This window comes from Cryptomeria japonica, chromosome 8 (assembly GCF_030272615.1).
Source record: "Cryptomeria japonica chromosome 8, Sugi_1.0, whole genome shotgun sequence".
Taxonomy (NCBI): domain Eukaryota; kingdom Viridiplantae; phylum Streptophyta; class Pinopsida; order Cupressales; family Cupressaceae; genus Cryptomeria; species Cryptomeria japonica.
Window position 1 is genome coordinate 722,874,642 of NC_081412.1, and position 10,105 is coordinate 722,884,746.

At 35.5% G+C, this 10,105-nt stretch overlaps 1 pseudogene; it reads right to left on the minus strand.

Annotated features, from left to right (window-relative positions):
- Window positions 1-1,449: 1,449 nt before the first annotated feature.
- On the minus strand, window positions 1,450-3,270 carry LOC131074324 (cyclin-dependent kinase C-2-like; annotated as a pseudogene).
- Window positions 3,271-10,105: the final 6,835 nt, after the last annotated feature.

Consider the following 10,105-nt stretch of genomic DNA (forward strand, 5'->3'; position numbering starts at 1 on the left):
AATCGAGGACATTGGGATCGAGAAAAATGAACTTCAAATAGGAGATATTTTTTTTCCAAATGGTAGTAAAGAAGATCAAAACTGACAAAGAAGCATTCAAAGGTTTGAAATCTTAATACTTCAACTCATTCAAAAGGAGGTGATTGGTTACATACAAAAAGAATCAAATTTGACTCTAGATTCTTATTTTTTTTATGAATAGTAGCTATTTGGCTATTTGTTTGACATATTTTAATATTTGTTTCCTTTCCTTTTGTTGTCTATAGATGCTATCTCCTCTATCTCTCATACACTCAACTTTCACTGGTTGAAACAAAACCCATCAGACTTCCATTTGTTGGAAATAACACTTCAACTCAACTACAATACGAATTATGTTTATGATTTCTCATTAACTCTTCTATGTTCAAATGTATTTAACTCACATTGATGTATATCAAAAAAACCATTAGTTAAATATAGATAGACTAACAGTTCCAAACATAAGCATACATTTAAAACTACATGTAAATTATATATCTATTGCAGTTCCATTCGCTTCCTATCAGCTCTACCATCTCTACGTTGCAAACAAAAGAGTCATACAACTAATAGTTATTAAATGATACGCCATTATAAAGCAAGTCACTTAAAAAAAATGTTTGAGTTGAATACTTATAATAATCCAAATATTGTGAGATTTTAAAAATAAAAAAGAAAATGAGGAGATAATTCTATGGTTTGTAATTTTTTTACATTTCAATTTAGGTCTAATCAAAGATCACATTATTGAATGATCATTACATTTTTGAGTTACCTATTTATAATTTAAAATAAAAGTCAATTAGAAAAGTTAAATTATACTTAATAAATAACATGTTATTATAAAGCGAGTCACTTAAAAACAATTTCATGTTCTAGCATAAATACTTGCAAATTAAAAATCTGAAAATTGTGAGATTTTATAAATAAAAATGAAAATACCTTATTAAATTTATGGTTTACAATTTTATCATATTCCAATTAGATCTAATTAAAGATCACACTATTGAATGATCATTAGGTTTTTGAATCACTTATATATAATTTAAAATACAAATCAACTTTAAATTTATAAATATACTTATTAAATGACATGTCATTTAAAGATCACTTAAAAACAAGTTAAGAATATTTGCAAATAAATAATCCCAAAACTGTAAGATTTTAAAAACAGATGGAGTATAATTTAAATTCTTAATTTATAACCAGATAAGTTGGGAGGTATATTAATTTCTTTGAAGAAATCTGGCCGTCTCCGCCAGCCAAAATGGACTCGTAAATGGCCATCTCATTTTCTTGCACAAACTATCACCAATGCCAAAATATTATTAATACAGAAGACAGCTAAGTAGGGAGATTATGACATTTCCCACTGATTTTAGCTAAGCACTCTTGTTATAACTAAATTCAATAATAAGATAAAGCAGATGACCTTGTATCTACATGTCCTAAAAATCATTTAGAATGTTCCAGCTCTAGGAAACGATATCAAAAAATCACTATTTTATTTCTCCTTGTCATCACTGGGGCTGGCGATAGTCAGGTCTATTAGATGGAGCATAGGAAGCACCCACGTCACCAGGCTGCATTTGCTGTTGCATGTAAGCCTGACCTCGATAAGGTACACCAGCTGTTGGGTTTGTCCCCCCATACAATTGAGTTCGGCTGCCTCCACCCACATTTGGTCCTCGGCCTCCAGCTGCTCCACCATAAGGTCTTCCCTGAGGATATCCCACACCCCTGACCCCATAGGCACCTCCTCTTGGTCCTTGATTCCCCATGCCATGTGTACCGTAGCCTCCTTGTTGCTGAGGAGGGCCCCCACATCCTCGATTTGTACTGTATCCTGCCCCTTGACCTGGATGAAGAGGGCGCACCCCCTGAGGATGCCTATTCTGGCCTCCTCCGGACCCTCTCGGTGCTCCATAATGATGACTAGGTCCAACTGGAACTGGAGGCTGTGGATTGGGCATGGCTTGATTTGGAGCTGCCCTTAATGGAAGATGTCCCTGCGGAACTGTTTGTTGAGGAACCCTAACATGCTGTTGTGGATGTGAATTTTTCTGTCTCTTTGCCATTTCGTCATGTTGTTGCCTTTGTTGCTGCCTTTTCCTCTTTGTTTGAAACTCATGTGAAGCTTCATATTTTGGCAAGCTGCTTGGTAGACAAGGAACAGGATCAGTCCAGAAATATTCTGCATCAAGGGCATCCTTCGCACTTATTCTCTTGGAAGGATCCAAAGTAAGCATTCTTTCCAAAAGATCCAAAGCATGTTTGTCAAAGTTTTTAAAGGCTTCTTTGACACGTCTTCTCATTGGCTTTTGTGGCTTTAAAGAGCTCCAATGTTTTAGTTTAGAAACACCTGGCCAATTACTCTCATCTGGAGATCCACATAGCTCATATATTTTATTGACTTGCTCTAGATCACTCTTCCCTGGTAAAATCGGTTTCCCATTAAGAAGCTCTGCAAATATGCATCCAACTGACCACATGTCAACAGCAGGACCATACATTGTCGATCCTAGCAGCAATTCAGGAGGCCTATACCACAGCGTGATGACTTATTGGTCAACCTTTGGTTTTGATCAGCGCCAAAAGATCTTGCCAGACCAAAATCCGCAAGCTTTAGAATGCCATGATTGTCTATTAGCAAATTTGCTCCTTTGATGTCCCGATGTAGGACTTTGTTGATATGACAGTAATGCAACCCTGTTAATAACTGCCGCATATAACACTTAATCTGAGGAATACTAAAACGAATTCCTGGTCGATTTGATAAACCGGCCAGGTCATGATCCATATATTCAAAGACCATATAGGTACTACCATTGTACTTATTGACATCTGAATTTCCTTGTTCCTCATTTTCTGGGCCTGGAGAAGTCACTATCTCCTTCAGCTTTATAACATTATCATGTTTCAGCTTGCTCAAAATTTGTATCTCTCGGATTGCAGTAATAGGGAACCCTTCTTTTTCATTATCCATGCGAATTTTCTTCAGAGCAACAACTTCCCCTGTCTTGATCTCCTTTGCCATGTACACTTGCCCGTATGTGCCTTCTCCAATCTGTTCGAGCTTTTCAAAGCAAGCTAAGCTGCGAGAACCCAATGCAGGGGCTTCCTTCAGATTGAGCTGTCCAGCAGATGCCACTGCCATGCTTGTTCTTCTCTATATTGAAACTTACTCCACTAATTCCCAACAGGAATAACTTTCTTGCAATCAATTCAACACTTTGTTCTTACACCACGAAATACTGGGTGTAACTACTGTTCTAGGTGCCCCAATCCTCCCAAATTTGTCAGTTGTGGTCTGCAATAAGTACAGAGTTACGGTTGGAATGAATAGTCACGACCACTTAAATATCTAACAAACATTTTTATGTGAGCCGACGAGCAGTCTCCAAAACAAATTCAAAAATATTATAATAGAGCATGTTCTAATCAACTTTTTTATATTTTATTTAAAAAAAAATTAATTAGCATTACTTTTTAAAAAATTATATTGTATCTCATCTAGACATAATTGTAATGCAATGATGCTCTAAATTAATGAAGGTTTACACTTCCCTCCAAAATTAGTCAAACAATCATCTAATTCTAAATTCTTTAACTTTTATTTTAAAAATTACTTTATCCAATTTTAAAAAAAGGAACTCTTCAAAGAAATTGATATATATGTCTAATTTGTCAATTATAAATTAAGATTTAAATTATATCTTTATCGCTTTCCTTTATATTTTAAAATCTTATAAAATTTAGAATATTAATTTGTAAATATTTATAGTAAACTATTTAGTTGTTTTTATTTGACTTACTTTACAATGACATAATGAGTATTTTTTCTTCTAGATTTATAGATTTTTTTACCAACATTTTGATCAATTCCATGATAAACATTAGAGGATGTGATGCAAAAATATTGTAAAAAATTCATATTCTATTTGATTTGGATTGTAGTAACTTCCAAGAGTATTTCTTCTTTTAGATTTGTAGATTTTTTTACCAACATTTTGATATATTCTATCATCAGAGATGTGATGAAAAACATCATAAAACATCCATAATTTATTTAATTGGGATTGTAGTAACTTACAAGATTTGTTTGGTCATAACATGTAGTAATTTTGAGTAGTTTGTTATGGTGTTTTAGGGGAAACTATTGCATATATAAGATTCTATCTTCCTCTCTCTTTCTATATATTTATTTTACACCTGTAAGAATGAGTGTGTACAAAATATATGTATGTTTGATTATTTTGGTCTGTAAATTTTAGTTCAAGTTTGGTTGATCTAGTTTGAAATTTTTGTTGCGTCATAGTTGGTATCAGATCCAAATTATTTGTGTCCTTGTTAATTTCAGATCAAATTTGGGGTGAATGCTTCATTGTTGGTGGCGATGTTGTGATTGGGACTGTAGTAGTTCTAGCTGATAACACTCGGTCACATACTGTGGAAATTTTCAAAGACACTCCAGACTCTAGTTTTCAATGTTTATTTCACCTTTTACTTTGTTGTAAAGATGTGATATTTTCTAATTTAATTCTTCTTTTAAAATTTGTGCTTCTGATGGAAAGTTGGCTATTGTAATATGTGCATGACGATACAAACTCGAGGAAACTCTCTAAAGTCAGTCCTAGAGATGAAGGGAAAAGGTTGAGTGTGCTTGCAAAGGAAGATTTGCAAATCATTGAGGTTGTTTGCTCTCCTAGTCCCAGTCAAATGTGGTCTCACTGCTTCCATCATTATAGGATGCAACAAATAGTTTTGTTAAAAATAAAATCTTTATCCGATGCTTTTTTAGATCTTCATGTTTTTCTTATTGGTTTTTCATGCCCATGGTAAGTGTTGCATGTTGTTGACAAATCTCAAGGCCTTCTTTATGAAGCAGTCACCAACATACCTTATTCATTTTACATAGGCTCGTGAATATTCTTAGGAACCCATATGTGCTTTGTTGGCATCATGGTGAGCATGATGAAGTTTGAGGTACTTAGAGGTTGTCATTGATGGCAATTACTGGCTCTAATGTCATCACAACCAATCGGAAAAGTGTTATAGTGGATCGGTGAGGAACAGGGGACTAAAGACTTCCATCGGTAAGTAGAGACCGGTTTACAGGAAGAAACCTGTAGTTGAGCTAAGTGAAGTAGGTTCACCGATATAAAGGAAGCAACCGGTAGTCGATCATAATAGTGATTGATAGGTATGTGAAGTGAAAAGGATAAACACGCAAATTCATCTACATGATTGACTTGCTAACATGTGGATCTGTCAAATTTAGAAAGAGCCAGTTGAAGCCGGAATGCTTGCTAGAGAATGGTCAAGATTTGTGGCATGAACAGTTAGTCTCACTGATACAATCAGTGAGATTTGAGGAACGAGCAAATTGGTGCATTGAATTATTTTTTAGTTCAAATTTTGGAGGGAAAGTGAGTGCCAAGATTGAAGATAGCTATATACATGTTTTTCATCTTGATTATTGTTGTCGTTGGAGCGGTTAGCAAGTTCGGCTTGAAAATCTAAGTAAGGTGAAGAACGAGTGAAGGGCAGTAGAGTTCCTTGATGAATCCGTAATGTCATCACCGAGTAGAGATTCAAGCAGATACAAAGCAGATCTATTCGGCAAAAGAGTGCCATCATCAGATCAATGGTTTATTGCTTTCTAATAATTGCAGCAGATTAAATCCCTTAATAGGGTGAACCTTAACCGGTTTTGTTGGTAAAATCCCATAACAGGGTCACTCCATAGAGGAAGTGTAAAATCCTTTTGCAAGGTGAATCTTAATAGATTCTAAGGTATTATTAATAGGATACTAGTCATCTTTAACAAGGTGATGTTCTCAGAAGGAACATGATTGTAAGCTCTTGACATGACACTCTTTTTCACTGTAGTAAAAGAGATTGTGGGTTATCCCCACCATGGTTTTCTACCTCTAACAGAGGGTATCCACGTATAATTGTTGGTGTTGTGTGATGATTATTTGATGCATGCAAATCTCTTTCCTTCAATATTCCTACTTTCATGATTAATGTAACGCTTTAAGTTAATTTGAAAAAGGCAGTTGCTTACCAGTCAATTTAAAAGTTTAAATTATATATAAATTGTTTCTTTGAATGATTCACCCCCCTCTCAGTCACTGGTTAATATCAACAATTGGTATCAAAGCCTAGGTCCTCTGAAGAAAAGTTTAACAACTTGAGGAAAAGATCATGGAGGAATACTAGTATTAGAAGTAGCTTGATGAAGCTAATGAGATGATTGCTCGGCTGAAGGAGAGACTGAGAAAATCACTTGCTAAAAGGAAGGAACTAGTTCTACAACTTAATGAGAGTTAGGATATCATATATCAACTCTCTAAACAGAGTGGATCTGAAGAAGTAGAAGAAGCAGTTTCAGAACTGATGGAGAAGAACAAGAAGCTGACAAAAGAAATCACATATCTAAAAAGAGAGCATGAAAGTCAAGCCCTGAGAATGCCTGAAATACTAGAAGGCAGCAGGATAGCAGATGAAAGAAAGACAAATGCAGAAGAAGCTTTGTCAAAAGATGAAAGAGCTAAAAGACTTGCTAAAGAAGCCCTAAGAGAGAATGATGTAATCATCATTGAAAAGGATGAAGAAATCCAAATTCTCACTCAAGAAAATGAAGTCATGCATGAGCATTTGCATGACAAAGCAAAGGAAAAGGAGAAGCCGATGAAAGAGATTGAACAACTCAAAAATGAGTTGAAAGATACAAATGAGATGAATGAAAAGCTGAGAAAATTTAATGAAAGCTCTAAGAAGATAGATGAACAATTAAAGGCTCAGAGGAGAACAAAGAAGACAACCTCTCTTGGTTACTCCGGTATAGGTCCAATTGAAATTGGAGAATCATCTAATCCCAAGAGGATGAAGGATGATAAAAGGAACAAATCAAGAATGAAAGGTATGAAGCTTTCTATATCTTCTTGCAATTATTATGGTGAATTGGGTCATAAGTCTGATGTTTGTATAAATTGACCGATTAGTCACAAGAAGTCATTCACCTTTGATGGTTATTTCTATAACTATCACAAGTATGGACACACTTCTTATGAGTGTAGATCTCGATCTAAAAGCATACATAGTAGAATAAGTTTTAATTGATATTGCTTTACATGCAATAAATATGGACACAAAGCTGAAGAATGCATGCTCAAGACAAATGCATCAAGATCTCCATCCAAACCAGTTAGACATAATAGAAAGAATAATCAGCTCAATGTCATTCAGCTCGATCCTACAACTGGTCTGAAGACAGGAACCATTTTGGCAAGAAGAAAGAGCCAAATGATTTGAAAGGAAAGAAGACAGTTGAAGAGGTGAGGAATGAAATGAAAAAGACATGGACTAAGAAGAAAGAAAGCAAAGAAGGAGAGAATCATCCTGAAACTAAGTCATCATCCACCGGTGATTACAATTCTTCTTCAAACTAAGCATACTGATTCTTAGGGGCAGCACTTATTGAAAAATCATGACTGATTCCCCGAAACCAAAGTGAGGCAACTCTTAATTGCATTACTTAGATGCAGTAAAGTTGGCATATTATTTGTAATTCTCTATCAGTGAATTTTTAAGAGTATAGATGTCAAAAGTTGTATTGTTATTGGTAAGGAAGTGACATCGGTAAACTATAAGTTATTACTGTTTGAGGTCATACAACTTAGCCATTGTAAGAGTGCACCAAACAACTTATCAAATAAATAAGGAAATGAAAGCTCATTTTGTCTACCTTGCTTTGATTTGTTCAATTGAGATCTCATAGTGCAGTTAAAAGATTTCTAAATCTGTTAAGTGCATTGTGTGCAAAGTGAGTTTGGAGATCAAGTGGTGAAGTTTCATTGATTGGAAGCCCTAGCAGAAATAGTAGAAGAAGTCAATTTGTGAATTCTATTCAAACACATCATGGAAGCTTCCATGTCAACTCCCATGTTGGTTGAAGTAATTAAGGAACCACAACCCGAGTTCAAGCTACATCCTATGAAGGCCAGAGAGATTGACATGATCAGTGCCCTGCCATCTGTGCCCTTTGGTGTGTTACTAGTTAAAGAAATTCACAGTTTCATCCACTGCAAGCTTGAAGAACTTGGAGATAAATTTATTCAAGAAGAATTCAAAGGGTTTTGTGATAATGGTCTATTTAAGGCAGAACATATGCATTTGAAGACTAAGGGTTTGTCAAATGTTGTTGATTTTCCCAAACAGTTCCGTGCTGATTGGATCAGGTATGTGCTAAGCAAAGTGCATGATCAATTTCTATGGTTGGAAGCTGAATCAGTAATCAAAATCACAAATGATGTGATCCAAAGAGTAACAGGGTTTAGCGCAACTGGTGAAGCATTAACCCTAAGGACAATATCATCCACTCAAGTCACTCGATTGACTAAATCCCGATGGGACAAAAGAGAAATGGAAGGAACTCACATTAAGGATGCAAAAGTGAGGTTTTCTTCTGTAGTAATAGCTTATAGGGTTTATTAATCAAGCCGCATGAACAGTGTGCCGAGAGGTTCTATCCATGCAACTTACCAGATCATCAAGGAGGATGCAACATATAACATTTGTGAGATGATAAGAAGTCAATTCCTGGTGAACATTGAGTGAATTAAGAAGGACAAGAAGTAATCATTCAAGTCAGGTTCATTACTAGTATGTATCTTCTTCTATGTGCAAAATTTCTTTCCCAGTAAGGGCAATGTAGTGTGGTCTGAAGATAAACATATCACAGTTCAGATAGGTGAAATTATTAGAGATTTAGGCGATAAGTTGGGAGAGACAATGTGGGCTTATTTTAAAGAATTCCAAACTAGAATGCATAAAAGAGAGAGAATCCCAACCAACATAGTTCAAAAGTACAAGGACACCATTTGTTTTCTTGTTGATACTGATTGTTGCATTATTCGAGCGGTTCAACCTAGAACCTTTTGGATACCATCTATGGGTTATGAGATCGGGGCAAACATTACCAAAATATATGCAAACATGTTACTGTCTAAACCAGTAGATAGTAAAGCAAACAGATTTGGAACCTTTGAGGAGGAAAGCTCCAAAATAAAGAAGGAACTTAAGGAGCCATTAATACAAAAGAAAGTTAGGAAAATGATTGACACCCTAGATAAGAAGTATGGAGAAGAAGCATCTAGTGCCACTATCTCCACTGGTACAAGTGAACAAACAGGAACAAAATCAAGCAAAAATGAAGAACAAACAGTTGAAAAGAAGAAAATGTCAAAAACAAAACTCAAGGGTGTTGCATCCAACAAGTCGGCAACATACATGAAAGAAAAGGATTCATAAACTCCCACATCCTCCCAAAGTAAAAGTGGACCGGTAGGAGTAACATATGAAAGAAAGAAAGAAAAAGGATGAAAGTATAGTTGAGACAAAGGCTAAAAAGAAGCCCAAATAGGATGAAAAGGAGGGTGATAACACTGACACCCAATCTGATGTGGAAATAAGAGAAGTCGGAAGAAGTGGGAGAAATGCAACTCCAACTGTTGATGATTCAGTCCATGTGATCAAAGAGTATGGAGGTCTGGCTTGTGTTGGGAGAAAATATCCCCTCTGCAACAAGGAGGGCAAAAGAAAAATTGAAGATGCACTCATTTGGAACTTACATAAGTTCTGCAAAACTCCCAGTGAAATATTTGGAATAATTCCATCAGACTGGCAAAATATAATTGAAGAGAGATGGAAAATTGCTTTAGCAATTGAGAAAGAACATAGAATAAAGGCACTCATGGAAGTACAACATGAGTTAGATTTCAACCAAGCTTCAATAGTGGCAGAAGCATGTGTCCAACACTTGAAAATAAGGAACAAAATAGGCAGAGTGGCCATAGGAGATGTCCAAGGTGTGCATGATGAGGGCGTTGCCTTATGGAAAATAATTTTGAGCCAGCAAATGGAAGCTAAGGAGGAAATAGAAAAATAAGTAAAACAAGGACAAGATATAGCTGCTCAAGAAAAGAGCAAATGAAAGGAAAAGAACATCACCGATGAATTTGATGTATTTACTGTTGAAGATATTATAGGTGAATTTGTGTTAGATATTCCTAATCTG